The following is a 24,319-nucleotide window of genomic DNA, read 5'->3' as shown; positions in this document are numbered from 1 at the left end:
TCGGTATTTATGAATCGGTATTTACCGAATCGGTAATAATGCATCCCTTCCAATTCATTCCTATGGGCCTGGATGCCCATAGGAATGAATGGGAAGCCATTCACTATTACCGATTCGGTAAATACCGAATCGGTAATAGGGGGAGCATATTCATGGGTGCCAGGGTGTCACATTGACACCCTGTTGCACCCCTGAATCGTGCATGTGTGCACATGTGGCGCACATACATGCCCTAAGGGCATGTATGTCTGCCACATGGCACTTTTCAAAAAGCACAAAATTGCTTTTTAAAAGGTATTCGTTATTTACCATCAACTTGTAGTTGGTGGTAAATAACGAATCCAGAAACCAAAAATGCACTCACTTGAGTGCCCCCTACATAGGATTTCAGGATTCGGTAATTTACCGAATCGGTATTTTACCGATTTCTTAAAATTCCGATTCGGTAAATTACCGAATCCTGAAATCCAGCCACCTACATCTCAATTGCCTAAATACCGGTCGGTAACGGGATATTTACCGATTTTCGGCCGTTACCGACCGGTATTTAGGTACCTACATATGGCCCTATGTGAGCATTAATCTCCATGAGAAATTCCCATAACCAATGCAAGCATCTTACACTGCATGAAAATCACTTTCAAAATGCGCTCATCTAAATAATCCGTTTAAGTCAGTGTTGTCTTCAGTTTATTCTCTTATTTACAGATCCACTACATTGGGAAATGTCCAGACCAAGCCCCTTAGCCTCGTGTCATAAGTATAATGACATTTGGGAAGGGGTTCACTGTGTGTTTTACACTTTTTTTAAACCAGTTTTATTTTGTTTTTCTCTGCAAAGAATCAACTCTATATGGTAGGATAACAGTTTCCAAAGCTAGAACAATTCCCTTCCCCCAGGACAAAAAACGTACTCCTGACCTTTGCAGAAGTCGTGGTTAGAATGGGAAGTGATATAAAAAAAACATGAAAGGTTAACCACAAAGTTTCCCCACCTTGTGGCCTTTCACTACACTTTTCACAGACCCCCTTCTCTCTTCCATAACACCCCTGTCCTCACATTTTCATTACCATAACACAGACTTACTTATGCAAAAAAGTCCACCAAGAATGGTAGACTACAGTGTAAGTGAATTTGCCCTTTGGAAAATCTACAAATACTGATTAGACTAAGGATTTATAATTTCCGAATATAATTCTACGTTTTACTAAACGTTCAAGCGCACAAAATGTTTTCAGTGTGGCTATTTATTTGAACTGTAAATGGATCTGGGAGTTAGAATTGGGCTTTACTGTTTTTTGATATTTTAGTGACAGAAGAGTCTTTTTTTTGGTCCCATCAGATTTGAAATTGTAGACTGTGCCTTTAACAGTGAAGACTTGCCCTGACTTATCTTTAAGGTAAAGTATTGCATCTTGAAACAATAAGATACTCTAAGTAAACCATTGTAGAGCAGAGCATATGTGCATGCATTGTCTGCCACGTTTGACACAGTTCAGGGTTTTGGAGTTCATTGTTTTTGGCAGCAATCTAAGTCTTGGAAAGGCGTATCAGATGTTAATTTTTATGCATTTGCCAGAGTTTTTAACCCTGCATGTAACATAGCCAGTTTTCTTTATACTGATCAGAATGAGGCATGTAAGTCAGGCAGTTCTGCCCCTCACACATGATTCTTGCTGCACAAGGTAAATGCTAGTCTTTTACTTTTATCTGACTTTTTCAGATGCCGTCGCTGCATTCATTTTTGTAAACGCTTTAGTAAACATAAAAACACAATGATAAAATCATGTAACAAAACTGTATCTTTACTCAGATAGGGAAAAATGTCATTTTACACTTACCGACAAAAATACATGCATCCAGAAAATTATACTTTAAAATACATACTTGAAACAATATGTAACAAAAATTCCACATCTAATCAGCAATAGTTTATCATAAAATCAGGATTTTCCAAGTTATCAGTGTATATTCTTTAATATTGTTAGCCCTTAATAAAACGACAGGTGTCACAGTTTTCAGATTCATGCGGTCAAACAGTTCCATCCAGAAAGATTTGCCCATACCACATGCATGGTGGGAGGTTTGCCCCTACCACGGGTGGAAGGACCACAATACACTCCAGTCTGTGGATCTCAGAACATGGAACTCACAAAATAGTTATGTTTTGCAGCAACTCATGAGCAGTTAGTTACCTATTAGGAAATAGTAGTGCTCCTTTTTATTAGGTCCAGCTTGGGCAGCGCTTGCGCTGCTCTGCGAGCCATGCTGTATGAGAGTAGGGAATAGAAGTTCCGCCCATATTTGTCAGTGGCTTGTATCATTTTCCTTTGTAAATCCTGGCTTCTGATTCTTTAATAGGCTGGTTAGTCCCTCCTTAGTACCGCCTTGTCTTCACCCGTTGTCTCCCATGAGGACTGGCTCTTTTACTTTGGTTGTTACACAGAGAGTCTTTTTAGTCTGTAAGCACAATTTTCTTTAAATAGTTTCTCCTACTGCAGGCACGACATGCTTTTCTGCAACATTTAGTGCATCATGTGCACTTTCATTTTCTATGCAGCCTGGGACAATAGCGGCTGCTTCTTTGAATAGGTCTTGCATTTACAGAACTTTGAGCTATTGGCATTGTATACAGGGCCAGACTGGCCGTTGCGGGCACTGGCCGTTTCCCCGGTGGGCTGCCAGGGTGAGGGCCCGTTTCGGGTCCCCGGTGGTCCGTTTTTGTTACCAGGGCTGGCAATATCAGCCCCCGGTAACAAAATCGGCTGAAACCGGCCCTTGCAAACAGCTTCACCGCACCCAGAGCTCCCAGTCCGGCCCGGATTGTATATGACAATGCCTTTTATTTATGTGTTTATAATCAACCTATAAATATAAGGAATTGTCATTTACATTGACAATAGCTTAAACTCTTGCAAATGCAAGACCCATTGCATTACAAATGCTTCTTTACTATTGCTTTTTATTTGTTTGTCAGTGTCCTTTAAAAACCATGCTTGCTAGTGGACAGTCCTGCCTCTTTCTACCTCCTTTCTCTCTTCTGTTCCTCCAACAGAGCAGGGACTTAGTACTGTCTCATACCGCTATGGTTCTTCAACTGTTCTTAGAGAAACTATTTTTTTCTTGGTTTCTTGCTCTGTTATTGATTGTCTGTGTTCAGCTTCAGCATCCTAGCTGCTTACATTTAATTATAGCATTCTTCCTCCCACTGCCTCTTAAAGCCACAGTTCTCTTACTGCTGCCTTATGTCCCATTCCAAATTTGTTTTGAACCTATTTTGTGCAATTTTGGATGTGGATCGTCAGTTGGGCTTCCTTTGGCAAGATGTTTGGTTGGTTTTAGGCTTCCTTTTAAGGGTGATTGGGCTTGGTAATAATTGTGAAGATACTTTATCAGTGCTGCCTGTGTTTCACAAACTCTGGTTTTGTTTTGCTTTCATTAATGTGTATGTTACCATCTCTGTCCCCCTTTATCTGCTTCCCCTCTCCCTTCCAATCAGTCACGAGGCTCACGCTTGTATAGCAGGCCTCTATCAGAGAGGAGGAAGGAGTATCCCATGGTTCCATGCTAACTTGATGACGCGACGGAGCGCATAGTGGACAACGATAGATTCTATGGTATCCACCCCTCTGACGCATTTTCAAGTAAGTCCAGAGGCATGATGTTCATATAGCCTAGGTAAGCTTTGCTCTTTCTTCCGTCAGTGCCACACACTTCAGGCCCGCACACACAACACTTGAAGAGAAGTTCCTGCTGCAGTACTCCCTTTGTCCTCGCTCTCAGGCATTTTTATGGTGCAATTTCAGTCTCCAGTTCGGTACTACTTTCTATCTGCAGATCGTTGGATTAGATTCCAACACGGTCCGTTGGCAGCAGCCTCTGCCATTGTTATGTAACATGTTTGTTGCTGGTGGTCTGCAATGCTTCTGGACCCACGCACTGCTCACTGTTTCTGCTTTGCTTTCCCGTAATTATATTCTGCGTGAAGTTTGATTTGTCTTTACTTCATTTAAATCACATAGTTTCCTGAGGCATCTGTTGATAAAGCAAGTAATTATTTATTAAAAATAAGGAGACGAGCAGACATGCAAGCTGGACGAGGGTGCAAAGGTTACCCAAGGTCGCTGGAACCATACTCTAATTTTAACAACCCTGTCGACATTGCGCTGCCTGCAGAATGAATTGTTTCATTCGTAAAGCTCTTCTGCTTTTTTTAAACCCTTTCTTCCTCCTGCTACATTCTGGGCCTCTAATCAGGATGCATTAATATTCTCTGGTGCCTACCATTAGCAAATCATTTATCACTTGCTAAGAAATCTTAGTACTTTAAGCACAATCATATATACATATACAGTGCAACATTATCTTGACATAAAAAATTCTTCCTTTCAGTCACAGAATCAAATCCCAAGTTTAAAAGCATTAATCCTTGAAGCCTTTAGCAATGCGCAAAATCTAATGTTCAAAATAGTTCTAAGTTAGTTGTCTCAAACAGCGTAATGTTATGAATTGTTCCATGTATTCACAACTGTCCTCTTGCACATTGTTTCCCAAACTGGGGGTCGGTTGTGAGTCGATTTTTGGCAGCCTGCCTGAAAGGCACTGTGCTTTATTGTTTACTTGTTTAATCAGCAATGACATGAACTATGACCATGCTGGTAAAATGCTGGCAGCCCAGGCATGTGTTGGCCTTCTCGGGTGGCAGCTTGTGGCGAGAAAAAAGCTAGAGACAGAGCTCATCATAAGGCCGAAATGTTTGTTATTGGACCTGGATTGCAAGAAGGAACTGGACCAGCCATGCGAATTCGTCCAAACTTCAAAGATGCCTGGCACATTATTAAACCCACTGGACTTTCTTCTAAGTTTGTAGAAGGGTCACCCATCCCCATATGTGCATATGAATATTGACAGATGGTCGAGTGCATGACAGCTCGCTCGCCAGAGCGCCCAGAATCCAGTGGCTGTTCACAAGGTGCTTTTTAAGTTTTTTTCAGACCGGTTTCTTGGGATGTGACTTTTGACAGAGTTGAATTTAGTGGCTTCAGTCTGCAACTTATTACTGTCAGAAGTGATTCCTGTTTCTCCTGTCTTGTACTCGAAGACAGCACTTTCTAGTGATGCTGTACATTTATGCCTTCATTTTCAGTACAGATACAAGCTGTAACACGAAAGTAGTGTTTAAAAGTGATTAATAGATATTTTTGAGTAGGTACTGGAGATGCTAACCCAGAATAAAAATACTTGTCCCGTCTGTGTATACGTTTGTGATTCGATATATCGTTTTTTTTGTGTATCCCCTGTGTTGGCATCGGTCGTTCTCATCTGGAAGCTGGCAACGACCGATAATGCCTTGAATTTTGATAGCTTGTTAAAAAAAAAAAGAAAAAAAGCAGTTCATCTGAAAAGTTTTTTTTTTTTTTTTTAAAACATTGCACTACTATTCAGGTCTATTCGCTTTCTTTCCTTGTTCTGTTTAGTAAATTTATTTACAATGTGTTTTGTTCAACTGTTGCCTGGTGCACAGAATAATTCCATAAATTGATTTGTTTTTCAGTAAGTTTGGTTTTTAGGTTGCGCATGCGCTGCATAGGAAAAAGACTTTTAGCAATCGCTTAACTTTTGCAGGCAAAAACGTGCACGCGTTGCATTGCTTTCAATGGCAACGCATGCACATTTGGCAATTCCCTTACGGGAGCGAGCTTTGGCGCCATGGGTTAGCAATTATCGCTCGTGGCACTGCTCGCTCCCGCAAGTGAAACGCTTTGACTTTTGCCAACACTGGTCTTTAAGAAGACGCCGGCGGGCGGTTTATAAAATATGTAAACTGCTGAGAAGCACTTGAAAATAACATGGAGGAGCGAGTACAGTCACGTGCGTCTTTATAAAAAAAAAAGTATTTTGCATGTGGTGCAAATAACGAGTTGCTGGAGAATGCAGACCATCTAACAATATGTCAGATTGGCTCACTTGTACTTTCAGTGGTCTCTCTAAGCTCACGTGATCTCTGGTGTAAAGTGCTCTGTGACGGCGAGCATTAGAGTTCTACTGCCCCTATCATTGCTTTCGGAAGCAGGATTGCTGTAGATCACACAAAGAGGATGCAACGCTTTGTTAAAAAGTCAGAAAGGGTATTTCAGTGGACGCTATTTTATGCACCATCAGCTGCCAAGAAATAGTGGTACCAGACTCTTCAAAAACATACAACCGTGTTGATCCTCAGCGAATTGCAGAAAAGGTGCCAGGTGGGCACACCCGCCTGTTGTACACATTGCACACTGACCCTGCCCCTCCCCCCCGCTTGCTCGACCGAGGAGCAGGGCACATTATGGAAACAACTTTCGAGTTTACACTTCACGCCTGAACAGATGCTGCACATTTTCTCCTCCATGCCTCAGTGTGTTCACCCTCCTTGGCAAGCAAGGCCACCCTGTGGGTTCGGAGTGGCTTTCTCAGTTCGCTCACCCTGCTAGCACAAACGAGGCCGACATTCCAAGGGTAAAATTTGCGGCTTAGAGCCGAGGAAGGGCTGGCCGGCGCAGCTTGGCACGCACGGCCTCTAAGCCGCTGCGCCCTGCAGAGGATTCCCCCCGCTGAGTCTACTTTCATGACCGACTGCGCGTGCGCACTGAGTGCCAGGACCTCCCAGGGGCGAATCTGTGGGCCTCTAGCGACGACCCGAGGGGCATTATTACTGCGCTGCCAGATACCAGCTTGGGCGACATCTATTGGAGTACGCTGAAAGAGGCAACGACGCGTGCCCACGAGACTGCAGGAGGGATGTGAACGCCACAACAGATGAATGCACCAAGACCAACCTGAAAGATGAACTTCCGCTTGAATTCAAAGGAGGGTGAATGCAGGTGACAGGGCTGGACGGGCATGGCGGGCGCATGAACACTACAAGGAGATACAGTGGATGAAAGGTGACTGAACCTTAACTGAAGGACACTGGGAAGTATAACAGAAACAAACAAGCATTGGCACAACCAATAGGTCTCGCCTTTGGGACCGTATAAGTGTTTAGCCATGCAACAGTTGATGTAGTTGCACCAAGGATATTGTGATGCATAGCTAAATACTTATAAAGTCCCAAAGGCGAGACCTATTAGCTATGTCAATGCTTCTTGATCGATTGGTGGGCGCATCAAAGTCCAAACAAAGCCCAGCAGAGATATTAACCTTTGTTCTTAACATCAGAAATACCCTGCAGGCTCAATTGGAAACTCAGACTTAATATTTTAATTTGGTGGAAAGTTTCTGATGTGCTTATTTGGCTTCTCACGGCATGACAAATGTTGGATGTGTGGTGTTCAAAATGTCATAAATGTAACTTTTATAGTATTGGGTACTATGATAGCTGGATTGTTAGCATACTGATAATATTTGTTTTCATGCTATTTCTTCTCTGAAGCTGTGAGTATGCCAATTCAAGCATTGGAAACACCAGCTGTTTTGCTTGAGAGATTCTAAGCAAACACACCCTATAATGTAGGAATTTATGGGCAGTGTCACTGTAACGTGTTAAACTAGAAACAAAAAAAATAGTCTTTCACGGCAGATTCACACCTGCGACCTAAGGATCACTGCTTGTCTCCGTCAGCCCTACCTCTACTAACTGAGCTATTGTAGGTGCTGGAGGGGAACTGCCTCTCATTTTTCATCTCATTCCAGTACAGGCTCACTGCTACTTTGGAAGTATTTCCCTTAGGACATGCACACATTGTTTACTGAGAAAACACTGAGCTGCAGAGAAGCGTACGGCTGTTTCTAGGCGCTATAAATACAAGCAGTTACTGCAGCACAATTTAAACCTCGGTAAGGTTCGCACAAAATCAGGTAGACAGACCTAGGCAACTGAAAGATTGACAACCTCGTCCATTTAGAACAGCACATTTGTAAATGAAACAAAATTATCCCTCAAGAAATTGTGATATCCCTGAACCATTGACTACCAGGGGTGAAGTCAGGACTGCTGGCTGGTGATCCCACTGGAATATTGTTTTTGGGAGGTATTATAAAGGAGCTGCCAGCTAAACTGTAAAGTGTGTACTTAAAAAAAAACCCAGTCATTAAACAAGCATTTGCAATGCAATAGGTCTCGCATTTGCAAGAGTTTGAGCTATTGGCATTGTAAATGACAATACCTTTTATTTATGTGTTTTGAAAATCTGCAAGCGGTGCGTAAACACGCGCTTTGTACTTGTAGTCCTTGCTTACGAGAAGCAAGGCTGGCAATAAAAGAGGTGCAGTTACTGCCAGCCTTGCTTCTAGTAAGCAAATACTATAAGTACAAAGTTCGTGTTTACGCACTTCTTGTAGATTTTGAAGTGAGGGAGGGATGTCGGTGGACTCGCTGGTGGGTTGGGCGAACTCCTTGATGATGTTCAAGAGTTCTTTGCTGTTGTGTGCATGAGTGGAGATTCTGAGATTCTCCATGTGTTCCACTATCTCTTAATCTTTCTCTTTGTTCCTCTTGCTTTGTTTTTTGCTCTGTCTGCCCCTCTTTCTTTCTCACTTTCCCTCCTTCCCTCCCTCTGGCTATCAGCCCAATGTGCTCTATAACTGGATGCGCAAGTTCACTGTTTGAACTTAGCCTGAAAAATAAAAGAGAAGGTTAAGCATCTGCTGCTGTGTGAGCTGCCTGGAGATGCATGGTCTGAATCTCTGCAAACTTCGCATTTCATTCGTGTGACACTATTAGAAAGTAATGCAGCCAAGGGATTTCTCTTGGTCAATAAACCAACAGTACCTAACTATATAAGGTAGTGTTGAGGAGGAAGGAAATTTGACCAGCTTGCTTGCAAGTTTCATGGAGCGTTCCAGAGAAACCACATTTGTTTCAATGGTGCCTAGGGTCAGGGTAATAAAATTGGCTTCCAAAATTAACGAGCTTCTGTCTTAATCAAGTTAGGATGTACATTCCACTCTAGTTAGGAAAAAAAGTTTTATTTGCCAAAATTTTTATATTTTGGATTGACTGCTTGTCTCATGTAAGGGCCTGAAATCTATTTCAAGTCATGTTTGTTATTTGCATTGCATCTTTTCTGCCCATATTCTGTCTTGAGTTGTTCGGAAGCCACATAAGAAGGGAGTGGAGAGAAGCCCATCAGAGGAAAAAAGGAGTGAAAGGTACAGTGACGAGGGAAGACGGGAAATTATGTTATATTTGGTTGTTGCTTCTATAGTACCTTAGGCCACTTTCGAAATGTTATGTGGGAAGAGACGGGGGAGAAACGGATAGCAGAGTAAACGCATGGGCACTGAGAGTAAGAGTGGAATGGACAGCCCTGCCAAGTGCCACGCATCAAGTGTTACACTAATGCTTTTTAATAATTTTTCCGCTTCACCGCAACTTGGAGGACAGAACCAGGAGTGAAAATGAAGGCATGCAGTTCTTTAGCAATGATAAAATGAACAAAGATATTTGGAAGAGCAATATTTTTATTTTTAAAAAAGGAGACTCCTCCGAAAAAGGAAGCTTTTGGGAAGAATGTCATACCAATCCCATTCGAAATTTTGCTCATCCTAGTCGATATTTGGTCACAGTTTGTTAGACAGTGCAACAAATCCCAGTTTCCTTTTACTTGATTTTCCTTCCCCACCCTCCTGGTCCCGCCCAATATACATTGCAAACAAGCATGTGCAATGCAATACGTCTCGCTTTTGTTAAAGTTAGAGCTGTTGGAGTTGAAAATAATTTTTTTACAAAAAATATTGGGGGATATTCTCAAGGATCTACAGACAAGTTATCGGCACTTTAGCGCAGCCAAAATCGTGATAAATCTATCGCCCCATTCACAAGCCGGTGCAAACTGCAGATATCACCAGTTTTCCTGCAATAGCATCCTCAAAAAACATCGCAGAGTAGGCGTTCCCAAGCAAAAAACAGCGACAACACCACTCCACAACATTCTCAACGACCAGCCGGATCAGCGATAAGATCACAAAGCATGTGGTAAGGCGCGATAGCAGCAGGAATTTAACACCTGCTCTGACTTGGTGCAAAGTCGGACGAAAACCGGCAACAGAAAAGGGAGACCACAGCCACACCTGAAGAACAACAGACGTCATGGAGCCACTGATCATGCAACTCGGAACCCCAATACCCCCTCGCCGCCGCCACCACACACAGGACCGCCACCCCCCCCGGACCACCACAGAGGCAGCGCGGACAAAGACAGCGGACCCCCAGGAAACCCACCAGCCGCACAGACCCAGCACCTGACAATGTCATTGCCCACTACAGGCTCAAAAGCACAACCATCCTACGCATCATGACCATCATCGCCCAACAGGCTGACGGCACCAACACAGCGGACAACCACCCCACAGAAAGCTACTGGCTGTGCTGCACCTGTTGGCCACTGGTACCTCCCAACCAACACCCGCCAGAGTCGGAAGAGTCTCACAGTTAGCCACATCCAAGTCCCTCACACCTGTCCTGGATGCCATCATCAGCCTGGTACCCCAGTACCTATACGTCCACCACAATGCGCAGGAACAGCTGGAGACCAAGCAAGAACTAAACGCCATAGCTGGATGCACGCACTTGTTGGGGCAATAGACAGCACACATGTCCTACTTGTGCCCCATACCCACACAGCACAGATTATCACAACAGAAAGCACACGCCTCCCATCAATGTGCAGGCAACATTCAAACACCGTTGAATCGCCACCAACGTCGTCACCAACTACCCAGGCAGTGTGCATGAGACCTACAACTTCCAACAGTCCTACATCAACCAGCGCTTCCAGGATGGCACCAATGGAAATGCACAGCCCGTTGGCAAGTACCAAATGAACACCCCACACACCTCAACTCCACAACCATGCAACTCACAACTCTGGCAAATGCACACGTCACAAAATCACATACAACATGCCAAACCACCAGAAACGACAGCACAACTTACTATGGTAACCTGGGCTAGCCGTGAACATGAGCCATCAACCTCATGGCACCCCAGCCACACAATAGCGGAATGTGGGGAGAGGTGGGAACCAGGCATGTGTGAAGGAGGCAAGTGACCCATGAATGGGAAAGTACACAATGCCAAGTGTGGCGGAGATGTGCTGGACAGACTGCAGTATGGAGAACACACCCATATCCATAGCAACATACACGCTAGTGTATGGAGTGTAGTGGTCAGTGGACGCAACCATGTCACCCCAGCCAGTGGGGGAGTTCGCGGAAATGTAGCCTGTTATGTCCTCCCCATAAGCGTGTGCGGTGTGGCCTGGCCCGGCGTACGCCAGGCCAGTGTAGGTGTGTGAATAAAAAGCAAGTAGCCCTGGGCGTGGTTCTCTTCCGGAATGCCCAACGTTTCTGCCAGGGCGGCGCCTCTCACCCCACCACGAGGCAGACACAGTTGTCGTGAGCGGCGTTGCCTGTGATCCTGTGCGCCTGCTGTACGCCGGGCCGCGGGACCCCGAACCAGTCAGGCCCGCCCCTGAGCAGCCAGGCCACACTGCTCACCTGCCAACACTGGCGTGTGTCAAAGAGGGCCCACCACGTGACAGCGCAAGTTGCAAGCCTGAGGCCCGCGACCTTGGCAGCCTCCTCAGACCATCACGGCCTACGCGACACAGGCCCACTTTATTCCTTTCTCGTTAACGTACTCTACTGCTTCCTCCGGCTTACACTACGGTCAAGTAGGTCACACATTTGGAACGGAGTCTTGATTATGCAATGGCAGAGTACACACGTCATGGCTGAGTCATATCTGTGTTCTCCCTTCTATGTGGGGCCACCAACTCTGTGCATAACATTCGAACGACAGTCGTCTGTGGTCCCTTGCTGACTACTGCCTTCGGCCTACACTGACTCAGAGTAGGTCACACACTTGGAACGGAGTCTTGATTCATGTATGCCAGAGTTCATATTGCACGCAGGGAGAGGTGGAAGAGGAAGACGCGGTTCATCGTACGGAGGTGTTCGAACACTACCGACAACTGATCTGGTGTCACTAACTCTGTGCATCGCGGGCCAACGACATGTGGCTGTGTGCCCGTGTTGACCGCTGCCTCTAGCCTACACTGCGGTGAAGTAGGTCAAACATATGGAACTGTGTCTTGATTCCATGATGTCCGAGGCCATACATACATGGCAGCCTTACTTCACTGTACACCCTTCGATCAGGTGGCAGCAAATCTGTGCATGTCATCCCAACGGCACGTGGCTGTGGGCCCATGCGGACGGCTGCGTCCGGCCTACACGGCGGTCCAGCAGGCCTCACACCAATACAATACAGTCCGTAGCAGACAGGACACGGCATCGTCGCTGACTGAACACCCGCTCAGCTCTAGTGCCACTAAGTCTGTTCCACGACATCCATGGACTCTTCCTGGGTGAACTGTGGTGGCGAATGGGTCTATGGCATTGGGTGTGTCGTCGTCATCATGTCAGGGATACTGACTTTGTGGCGAAAACAGGACAGTAGCATTCCACTCCTCCATTTGCCGCTTTCGAACCTCTTGTACCCTCTGCATCATGCCCTGGAAGACACCTTCCCTATGCCTCGTTCACCTTGGACATCGATGAGGACCCGCTCAGCTCACGTGGCCAGATCTCATTGCACCACAAGTTACCGTCCCTTGCGTGTGTGCCTGTGCCGGCCGCAGTGCATCCGTTGCCACTAACTTTGTGCAAGTTAAGTCAGGGACCCTGTCTGCTTAAATACCGGATGGCCTCTGAGACGGTTGCCTTAAATCCTCAATGCCATGTGTGTGTGGCCCTGCACTGTCCACTGCCTCCGGACTCAACAGCGGTACACCAGGGCTCACATATCAATTAGAGTCCTGACCAGCCAGAACGTCTCATCACCGCAGGAGGGACACCCCACCACCGCCAGGACCGCCTACAGACAACAACAGCCAGAGTCGTAAGTGTCTTTTACTGCCAGACTATCAGAGTTGGTCTCACCGGTCATGGATGTCATCATCTGCCTGATACCCTGGTCAACCCTCCAGGTGCCACTGACTCAGAGCACCACGACTCATGGACCATTTCTGATTGGGTTGTGTGCTGTGGGGAGCTCACACAGCAATGTCACCTCAGGCAGTGTGGGAGACCTGGGACGATGATGAGGAAGAGGATGCAGGTGTAACACACCCCACTGCAGCTGCATCAGGTATTTTCCAAAGGGACACAATCCTGGACATTTTCTTCACATGAGCAAGCTCAGCTCTAGTGCCCCAACATCGGTGCACTGCAACTCACAGACATCTGTTTGCATGTTGGCTGACCTCTGTACTTGCTCCAGCTACCAACATGATGCTTCGCAGTAGTCTCTGTAATGCTGGTGTTTACGGTTTTCGCTTCCATAGTGTTCATTGTTCAAGTTGTTGGCAGCACCAGCAACTCCATGCGGGCTGGCTTACACTCACCCCATACACATCCAGCACATGCGTCATTGAACATGTGTCCCTGCCAATAAAGGAGCCGAGTGCTCATGCCCGTAGCCAGTTTCACAAACTATCTCAGTGTGTCCGCGTGGTCATGATGTGTGCATGAGGGTCCCTGGGCATACAACATCACATTGTGCTGTGTGCAGCGGGCACAACCATGTTCCCGCTGGCAGCGGGTGAGACCTTGGACATGCAGTTTGTCGTCACCCGCTCAATACGTGGGAGTGGACTGGGCCATCGTACGGAGGTCCAGCGTGGGGGTGTGAATGATGATTCCTGGGCTCTGGGCGTGGTTCATTGCAGGAAGTATGCATGTGTCTCTGTCGAGGTGTGGGTCTCCTTTGTGGGGTGTAGGTGGTCCCTGGTGGGACTTGAACACCCACGTGTGTGATCTAGTTCGGCTTCCATGCGCTCTGACCCCACCCGCACTTGTTCGGCCACCTCCTTTTGGCATTCTGACACCTGGCGTTGGAACACGGTGTGTACCGAGGTGGAGTGTTGGGAGCCAGACGTGGAGGCGAGTGCTTCCTACTGTGTGGTCTGTGCAGGGGTTGGTGTCTCCTCTATGTGGCTTGGCTGCACTGCTCCTGGGGGTAGGTCGCCTAAGATGTCCATGGGCTGTTGAAGGGCGTCGGTGTCGAAGGTGTGGTGGTCCTCTCTAGCATCACTGATGTGTAGTCTGGTCTGCTCTGCTGGAGGTGTTGTTTGTCCTTCTGCAATGTGAAGGGGAGATGCATGTTGACATTGTGTTGACATGTGTGTTGGCGCATTGTTCTGGTTTACATGCAGATTGTATGATGATGTACATTGTGACTGTTTGGGAGGTGCAGTATATTTGATGCGGGCCAGTGGACATTTGGACTACATGACGTAGGTGAGATTGTACACGTAAGTTGCCATCTCGTAGTTTCCTGCTATGTAACATGTGATTGGCCTGTTTCTGCGCCTGTGCGGACCCAGTTGTGTCCTCTGTTCTGCAGTGTCGGTGTTGCACTTTGCACCACATTGTCGTCATATGTGCGGTTATTGCTATATGTGTGTGCTGCAGTGTGCCACGGGGATCAGGGACATGATCCAGGGTCATTGTGTTTGTGCAGTGTGCTGCACATGATTGTGCATGTGTTCCATTGTGCCCATCTCCCCCCGTGCCCCCAGTCCCTGGTCGTTACTCACCCAATTGATGTTGTGTCAGTTCCTATTGAGCAGTGTCCAGACTCCCACCACCTGTTGCCGTTGCTGCCTTCCTGTTGGAAGTGGGTTTGTACTTGGTTTGGCTTTTCACATCGTGCCAGTGCCTCTTGTCCTCCTCCATAGGCCTCCTCGACACTCCGACTGCATTCACGTTTGTCATGTTGACGTTCAGTGGATGGTGGTGTTCTGTCACCTCTGTGAAAGTGATCAGGTTTGCCTGCGGACTGCACCTTGTCTGCATCTTCCTCTTCTCCTTGGCCTTCCCCGACCACGAGGTTACTTGCTTGTGGGGTTTGCGTTGGCCTCTGCACTTGGTCCGGGAGCACCCATGGTGCCACGCAGTTTATTTTTTCTCCCTTTTTTTGTGGTGCTTTTATGGCGCATTTTCCCGCATGATGCTTGGGGATTGCCTGTTGCTGGTTATCGCTGATTTGTGTATGGCGTTGGCCTCATCGCAACCTTTTTGGCATTCGTGTTTTTGCATTTTTGCGGCATCGCATTGTGTTTAACGCGGTCATTTGACGAGTTATCGTGTGACTATCGCATGGTGTCGCCAGGTTGAGAATACTACATTAACTGGGCGTTGTTTTCCCGCGTTACACTGCGACATGCAAAGTTGCGTTAAGCTAAATTTGCGATGGTCATCACACGTTCTTGAGAATATCCCCCTTTGTCATTTGAAACGCCAACAGCTCTAACTTTAACAAATGCAAGACCTACCGCATTGGAAATGCAATCGGTCTCGCATTTGTTGGAGTTCTTGGTATTATAAAGGCCAAAATTGTGGCCACATATGGTACTGCGCCCTGCAAAGTTGGAGTTATCGGCATTATAAATGCCAATGTTTTTTACCTAACCATGTTGCAGGGTGCAGTACCATTGACCAAAAGAGGCCCCATGACCTCTTTTGGTCACATATTGTACTGCACCCTGCAGAAGATATGGTAAATCCACCCTACCCGTAATGCATTGCATGCAAGACAGTACCACAAGTACATTCAAATAGCTATGTCCAATATATACAATTCGTAGCTTTGAAATGTGACAAAAAAGCTATTATTATATATTCTGGATTAGGTTGTACTTTGTGTGGAGCTGATGAAGGGAAATAAGGGGTCATATAAATGTGAGATGTGAAAGTAAGTAAAGTAACCACTGCAAGCCTTGCTTAGGACCAAGTGTGTGTCCTGCTTGAAGCACTTTAAGAAAATAGTGTGTTGAGGCTGTAATTAAAACATAGGAAGTAACAACATATGAGTTGGACCTGGCCCTTTCAGCAGGGTCATCCCAGAACGTTTTGCCCTCTTCCTGGTATTTTTTCTGACCTCATGTTGGTGATTTTAGGACTCTGGGAACTTTATTACTGCTGCTCAGTGTTAAAGTGCATGTGCTCTCTATGGTAAACTTGGTAAGATTGGTCTACACCTGTATGGCGTATTTAATTTGCCCATCAGTCCCTTGTAAAGTGGCATCTCATATACCCTGGGCCAGTAAACTACATGCTACTGGTGGGCTTGCAGCGCTGCTTGTGCCACCCACCAAAGTAGCCTTTCAAACCTGTCTCAGGCCTCTGCCATTAAAGGGCCTGCTCTGGCAGTTTACTGCCGCTGTGACATGGCACATAAAGTAGTTGCCACGTCTGTGACTCCCCTTTTACTACGTATCAGTCACCCCTAAGGTAGGCCCTATCTAGCCCTATGGGCAGGGTGTGGTGTAGGTCAAAAGGTAGGACATGGACCTTAACTGTGTGGCATGTCCTGGTATTGCCAAAAAGCCTATTTGGTTTCTCACTGCTGTGAGGCTGCCATCTCATAGCAATGCATTGAGGATTCCCGGTAATGTGTTTAAGTGGTAATTCCTGATATGAGAGGGGTGGCGTGATCAAGTATGGTATGTTTGGAATAGTGGTGATAAATGCTGAGTAATGGTGATCGCAGGCTTATGTCACTATTTTAGAAATGCCACTTTTAGAAGTGGGCGTTTCTGTGTGCTATGTGTCTTTGTGCCTGCCTGTTCTGTATTGCATGTCTGGCTCTGGATGGCAGGGGCTGGGGAGGTGCAGTGGCTCCAGAGGACCTGGGTGAATCAGCGCTAGGCTGAATAGGCCTGATCTGTATTTGGAGTAGTAGCACCTGAACTGGACTAGGACTGTGCCTGCCTTTCACAATGCTGGCTCCGCCCCCCTGTGGTGTGTCTGGGGCCAGAGCCTACACTAACAATAAAGGTGTTTGTGCAATTGAAAAGATGTAAATAAGTACCCCTCCGAACTGGTTTGGACTGGGCACAGAGCCCTGTGCCAGGGGGAAGAAAAAAGACACTTGGCATATAAATACTGGGGGATGTGACCCGATGTGTTGTGCTTACTGAACTGGTGCTTGCTGGAGGACTGATAGGCGCACCCCTCCGAACTGGTTTGGACTGGGCACAGAGCCCTGTGCCAGGGGGAAGAAAAAAGACACTTGGCATATAAATACTGGGGGATGTGACCCCATGTGCTGTGCTTACTGAACTGGTGCTTGCTGGAGGACTGATAGGCGCCAGGAGGAACAGCCACGGAGGACTGCCCCTCTGCTGGAGGGCTCTGTGAGCTGGCCTGTCTGGGACTAGCCTTGCCCTTTGCCAATTTTGTGAGAGGGGCGCTGTCTGCCCCTGGTAGTGTCTCGTTGTGGGAGACACTGGGTGTGAAGAGCCTCCCCTGCTGAAAAGGCAAGCGCAGGGTGAGCCCTCTACTTGTACTTGTACCTGGGACCCACAGCGCGAGGTGAAGTGCTCTGGATGCTGGTAGGACGCTCCACTTTTGAATATTGCTCCTGGTAATTTCCAGACAATGCATGCGGAGCCCTTCGTTGTTTTCTTTGCGCTCATGAGCAAGTGCCCTGTAAGAAGGGAAGGAAGCCGCAGAGCGGGAAGCCAGGCGGCTGCTGCCTGGTTGTGGGTGAGGCCCCCTGCAAGGAGGAAATCCAGCTTTGAGGCCTCCTCTCAGCTGGGGTGGGGGGGGGGCGCCGAAGGTTCCCAATGGAAGTGTTGTGGGCACTCTCCCCTTTGTGAGGCTTAACGTTGTGGCAGCGCAGAGCGGAGACGAAATCGACGGAGATTTCGCTTCGTAGTAACATGAAGTCAGGCCAAGCTAGCCTGACTGTGGACGGACCTTACCCCGGGAGAGGAAGCCAGGCAGGAGCTGTGCCTGGTTGTGGGCGGAGTCCCATGAAGGACATCAAGTCAGAGCCTTGCAGCCCCCTGGTGCAGTCCAGAGGAGGGTCCGCTCGCCAGCAAGAGACCGGGAAACCCCCCGTTGAGGAGCCCTATTGCTTGTGTTTTACAGTAGCCTCGCTGGCTCCATTCCACAACGTCCCACCTCCCCCCGCCTCATAGAGGGAGAGGCGGGCCACCCGCTGCAGACAGTCTCTCAGATCAGTGGTACCTGGGAGGGCCTCCCGCAAAGGGGGGTGGGGGGACGTCGCCCGACGTTGTGCCCATTTCTGCAGGTCAGGGTCTTGTTGCATACCTGTAGGGGGCATTGTTTTACTGCATCTGCAGCTAGGGGGCTCGTTGGAAGCCTCAAGTCTGCAGAAGGGACACGCAGTTGGGAGAGCCCTGACTTTTGGAAAGGGGCATTGTGCGGGGAAGCCCAGGACTGGCCCCGGAGGATAAGGCCAGAGTGCCTGATGTTCGCCCCTATGTTTTGGTTGGACATAAGACAATTAGGTGATGTGTGCACCTTATCAGTGATTACGGTGCACTAATGATGGGGTTTACGCCTAATGCTTTTTACTAGGGTGCACTCATGATTAAGATGTATGCCTAATGTGTTTATGCTAAGTGCACTATTTCCAGTAGTTACTGGTTGTCTTAACTAACTGTGAATTATGAGGGTTCTGACAGTAGCCCGATTGGCCCTGTAGTGTATATATTCGCTGTAAAGTCATACTAAGTGCCAGGTGGCACAGTGTATATACGTGATTATGTTCTAATGTGTTTTATGGATAATACAAAGGCTATTTTTACATAACCTTGTGTGGAGTTTCTTTTGTGGTGTGCCTAGTGTGTCGCTGCTGTGCGAGTGTGTTGTGTAAACGCTTTACACATTGCCTCTGGGATAAGCCCGACTGCTTTGCCTAGCTACCAAGGGGTGAGCAGGGGTTATCTTCAGCGTGCAACTCCCTTGCCCGGACTAGAGTGGTGGTTTCTGCCTGGCTTAGGCAAATGCCCTAGCCAACCAGAAATCCCATTTCTAACAACATGTAACAGTGGTGTCTTCATGGGAGGTTACAAGAAAAGACAAGATGGTACTAAGGAGGGACTACTAACCCTATTGACCAATGACAAGCCACCACTTATAAAGGACAGGGACAGGAGCCAAATAAACAGATGGGCAGAAAGTGGGCGGCGTTTTATGCCCATATCCTGAATAAAGCATGTCTCAAAGAGACAGCACAAGCGATGCCTAGGCGAGACCTAAAAAGGCACTGGTCAGGCCCCTCCTTCCTCTGCAGAGGTGAAATACAGGCAGCAGCAAGGCAAGCTTTTCTTTCATACACAAAATGTCCTGCAGAGCACCACCAGCAGCATGGCGGGTTGCCCTTCACACAAGTTGAGCTTCTAGGCTCTGGAAAGCGAAAGTTGCCGCTGCTTGGCTGGCTCAGTCCTTGGACTGTGCAGAATATCGAGTTATGTGCAGTAACTCTCGAGCCTTGCATGTGGAAGTACAGAGAAGTAGTGAGGCTCGGCAGCATGCATCATTCATCTTCGATTGGTGTCCTGATCACGTTGCTTGGAACCACCATGCCAACCAATACATTAAAGGGTATCAACAGGGTACCCAGCCAGGCAAATATCCCGGAGCCTGCACGCTTAAAGGCGGTGTTGTGTTGGTTCTAGATTGCCTCGTGTATGTTGCTGCCCGGTTACTCACCGGTAATATTCATTACTCCGAGTCCTGGTCTTCCCGTCCCATTCCTTACAAGTGAGCAGCTAGTCTGCTCCACAGAAACTTACCACCTAGCTGAGCTTTTCGCACCTCCCTCAATATGGGGCCACCATCAGGTGACCATAAAAGGGAAAGTGCGCCACCGCAACATCCTGAGAATACCAAAGAAAACCCAGAACGAAAACAGACAATCACCCAAAAAACCCAAGACAGGGAGGGAGGGAAGGGATCAAAAATGGGACAGGAAGACCAGGGCTCGGAGTAATGAATATTACCGGTGAGTAACCGGGCATTACCTCCTCGTCCTGTCTTCCCGTCCCATTCCTTACAAATGAGCCCATACCCAAGCACACAGTGATTGTAAGAAAACAGACCCAAAAAGTGTGATAAACAGGTCCATTTAATGGACAGAAAACAGTACAAATTACAAACCATGTACAGCAGACAACACATGTGAGCCAAAGGCAGCCGAGGCCGCCATCCTCAAATGCGGACGATAATGGGAAACAAATGTATGGGGAGAAGCCCACGTGGCAGCATTACAAATGTCTCGCAAGGAGCCCCTTTAAACATGGCCAAGGAGGAGGAAACGCCCCTGGTGGAACGACCCCGCACTGAAGACGGGAGAGAACAGCGGGCCACCTCGTATGCCGAAACCACAGCACCCTTGACCCAACGAGTCAAGGTGGACAAAGAAGGATGAAGACCCCGCCCCGACATGCCGTAGGTGACAAAACAACGAATCAACCATACGGAAACCAGAGGTCCGATCCAAGTAAATGCGGAGAGCCCTCAGCACATCCAAAGAATAGAGGACCAACTCCTCCGGGGATACAGGATGCGGAAAGAAAACAGGGAGAACAATATCCCCGACAGTGGAAAGAGGACAACACCTTGGGCAGAAAAAACTGACTGGGACAGAGAAGGACCTTGTTTATGCAAAAAAGGAGGCGGAGCCATCAAGGCACCAATCTCACCGCCCCTCAATAATGGCCACCAGGAAAAGAACCTTGGCAGAAAGGAATTTGAGGTCCACCGAGACCAAAGGCTCGAAGGGGGGACCCGTCAAGGCCTGAAGAACAAGGGGAAGATCCCAGGCAGGAACAGGCGAGTGAGACACAGGACGCTGAATCAAAAAGCTCTGCAAAAGGCGAGTCACCAAAGGGGCGACAGAGGACACAGAGGAACCCCGAAAAGCAAGAATGGCAGCCCACTGTGCACGGAGGGACGAAACAGCGAGTCCCAAGACAAACCCATCCCGTAATAAGTCCAACACCCTCACAGCAGGAAGAAGAGAGCCTTCCCAAGACACCAGGAAGACAAATTCTTCCAATGGCGGTCATAGGACCTCAAGGTGGAAGGGCGCCGAGACAACTGAAGGCACTGGGCAACCTCAACCGAGCAACCCTGACCCAACAAACTCAACCTTTCAAGTGCCAAACACCCAGCTGGAGGCGGCGCAGGGAGGCAACCCTGAGAAGAGGAGCCCACAGAGGGGAAGCCTCCAATGGGGGCACACAGACAAGGTCAGAAGCAGGGGAAACCAAGATTGACAAGACCATTCCGGCACCACCAGAAGAACCTCCGCACGGTCCAACTGAATCTTCCGGAGGACCCGTGAAATAAGAGCAAATGGAGGGAAGGCAAACAGAAGCCCCAGCGACCAAGGGACGGAGAAAGCGTTGATCGCCCAAGCCAGTCTGGAGGGCACAAGGCTGCAAAACCGAGGAAGGAGTGCAGAATCCTCAGAGGCAAAAAGATCCAACCACGGACAGTGGAACCGGAGGACAATCAGATTGAACAGATCCGGGGACAGACACAGTCACCGAGGAGGGGGAACACCCTGCTCAAAGAGTCTGCAGGCCCCTTCTCCTTCCCCGGAAGATAGACCGCCGTCAGAGACAAGAGGTTCCGCTCCGCCCACAGACCGATCACCCTGGAAAGGAGAAACAGAGACCGGCACATGCCCCCTTGACGGTTGACATAAGCCCGAACAACTTGGTTGTCGGTCTGCACCTAGACCGTACGGCCCAGAAGGAAAGGAACAAACCACTGAAGAGCCAACAAGACTGCCCTCAACTCCTTCCAGTTCGAGGACTGGAGAGACTCGAAACGGGACCACCGACCCTGAGCCTTGGAGGCACCCAACACAGCCCCCCAACCCACCGCACTGGCATCCGTGGACAACACAACCACATGCAGAGGAGGAAGAAGATTGAACCCCCGGGAGAGAGACAGAGGGGACAACCATCACTGGAGATCCATCTGAATCCCAGGAGAGACGGGAATCAAGGCCTCGTAGTTGAGGGAGGCAGGATCCCAATGTGACAGGACATGATGCAAGAGGGGATACAAATGCAGCCTGGCCCAAGTTGAAGGAGATGCAACATGGATGCCATGTCCCCTTGACTTCTCAACCAGAGATGGGCGGACACCTGAGACTGGGGCAGAACCCATGAACGGTGACGAAACAAAGTCAATTGGCACTCCTGGGAGAGGAACACCATCCCGATATCCATGCGGAAGAGAGCCCCCAGGAACTTCAGTGTCTGGGAGGGCACCAGGGAGGACTTCCGGTGATTGATGAGGAACCCAAAGGACCCCAGCAGATGACACACCTGGTCCACATCTGACAGAGCCTGAGAAAAAGAAGGAGAAACAATCAACCAATCATCGAGATATTAAAAAACTTGCAGACCACAGGAATGAAGAATACCCATCAGTGGGGCCAAGAGCTTCGTGAAAACTCTTGGCACCGATGAAAGGCCGAATGGCAGCACCCTGAATTGGAAGTGCCGGGAACCCACTGCAAATCGGAGAAACTTCTGATCCTCTGCACAGATCGGGACGTGTAGATAAGCATCCATCAGATCCAGGGATGGCAGGAAGCTCCCAGGAAGCACCAGATGCAGGATGGACAACAGAGTCACCATTTTGAATGGACGATGATGGACACGTTTCTAATCCAAGACAGGATGCAGATCCGAAGTATCCTTCTTGGAGACCAGAAAGAGGATCGAATAACAACCCTCGCCCTTTTCCTGGCAGGAACCTCCACAATAGCCGCCTTCTCCAACAGAAGGCGCACACCTTCCAGCAAGGCCACACGCCGCAGAGGAACACGGGGCAGTGGAGTCACCAGGAAGAACGGAGGGGGAGGAGAGGAGAATTTGATCAGATAACCCTCAGACACGGTCTGAATCTCCCAGTCTTCCGGAACTGACAACCACGGAAGCAGGAAAGAGTGAAGGTGACCCCCAAAGGGCAAAGGCAGCCAGTGATTGTGAAGAGAAAGAAGCACGGGCAGCAACACTGGCAGATGCCCAGGGCTTGGTACCTCCAGGGGCCCCCCGTCCACGACTCCTGCCACGAAAGGGCTGCGACGCACCCAGAGCCGAAGGCCCAAAGGCACGCCGGTAGCCAAAACCATGCCCCCGAGTAGGAGGGCGGGCCAGAGCCACCAGTTTGCGATTCTCCTCCAACTGTTTCACCATCTCCTTCAGCTGAGGACCGAACATCTTGGAACCCACAAAGGGCAGCTTAAGCAGGACCGCCTTCTGAGAAGACTCAGCCTTCCAGGAACGGATCCAGATATGACGCTGTGCAGCAATCGAAGCACCAGAAGCAGCGCTCAAATTATCAAACGAAAGATCAGACAAGTAACGCCCTTGCAACTCCATGAGGGTCAAGAGAGAGGTAGCATCCTCCCCTTTCTGCAAAAGAGAGGACAGGGCCTGAAAATCTTTGAGGAGGGACTGGACCACGTAATTTGAATAGGCCGTCGCCCTGACAGAAAAATTAGAAGCAGCATAAGAACGCTTCACTGCCCCCCGAAACACGCTTATTCACAGCGTCCGAAGGAAGGGCGTCATCTGACAGGACCAGACCATGAGAGGAAAGCCCTGCCATTAAATTGCCAACCTTGACAGCCTTCGTGGAAGACAGGACGAGGAGGTAATGCAGACGTCCAGCTCCACTGTCTCACACGGAAAAGATGAAAGGCAATCGTGGTGAAAACTTTCCTTCCTCCTCTACATTTTTCCACTCTCGCATCATTCACTACAGCCCTTTTATGAAGCAGGGGAAGGCATGGCAACACCAAGGACTTTTTCAATTTTGATTATGTAAGTTTAGAAAGCAGCTCCCCACCCGCTGGTCAGTCCCTCTTCTGCTAATTACAGAAGAAAGATATGACAGCGCACGAAAGGGAGGCAGAAGGCAGGCTCGGGGAATCAAGAGGACGCCGAGCCAAACCAAGGCATGTGGCTCAAGTAGCAAGGCATCTGCCTAGAGGCAGGTTTGAACCTTTGGTGACTTCCCCAATCTCTTTTAAGAAATGGAAGTGTCAAATTATGGCCAAAGCTACCGACTTTGGAACTGGGAAACCAGTTTTGAGTCTCGGTAAAACTGCCAGAAAACTAAAAACATGTAAAAGTTTGACTTTGAAAAGCTAAAAACTTGAAGTTGTGGGACAGACCGTGACAAGAAGCAACACTCTTAAGCTCCCTCGCTGTTTTATCTCCCTCACTCCTACACAAAAGAAGATACAAATAAAAGGCAGCAGTCTAGTCTTGCGTACCCGATACAAGTTGTCACCGCCCACGTAAACTAACCACTCCGGTGGAGCTTCAGCGAAACGCAGGTCATCGCTCATTCAACCGCCGACCGTAAACAGCAAGGCTCAGCTCAGGCAAAGACACATGGGGACTCATCAGCTAATCAGCGTTTAAGAATTCTGTAGGCGCACTGGGATTGGCTGGGGTGCGCCCCAATCCCACACATTAGCCTATA

General features: G+C 48.4%; 1 long non-coding RNA gene across 1 annotated transcript; it reads right to left on the bottom strand.

The window, feature by feature from the left end:
* Positions 1–1,788: 1,788 nt before the first annotated feature.
* Positions 1,789–24,241, bottom strand: LOC146860012 (uncharacterized). Its single transcript, XR_014978758.1, has 2 exons — positions 24,108–24,241; positions 1,789–4,036 (listed from the first exon to the last, which is right to left on the bottom strand). It is a non-coding gene; the product is annotated as an uncharacterized LOC146860012 (long non-coding RNA).
* Between the last annotated feature and the right edge of the window lie 78 nt (positions 24,242–24,319).

The sequence above is a fragment of the Triturus cristatus genome, chromosome 3_1, assembly GCF_964204655.1.
Source record: "Triturus cristatus chromosome 3_1, aTriCri1.1, whole genome shotgun sequence".
Taxonomy (NCBI): domain Eukaryota; kingdom Metazoa; phylum Chordata; class Amphibia; order Caudata; family Salamandridae; genus Triturus; species Triturus cristatus.
The sequence above is the reverse complement of the archived record's forward strand: the minus strand, read 5'-3'. Positions and strand labels throughout refer to the sequence as shown.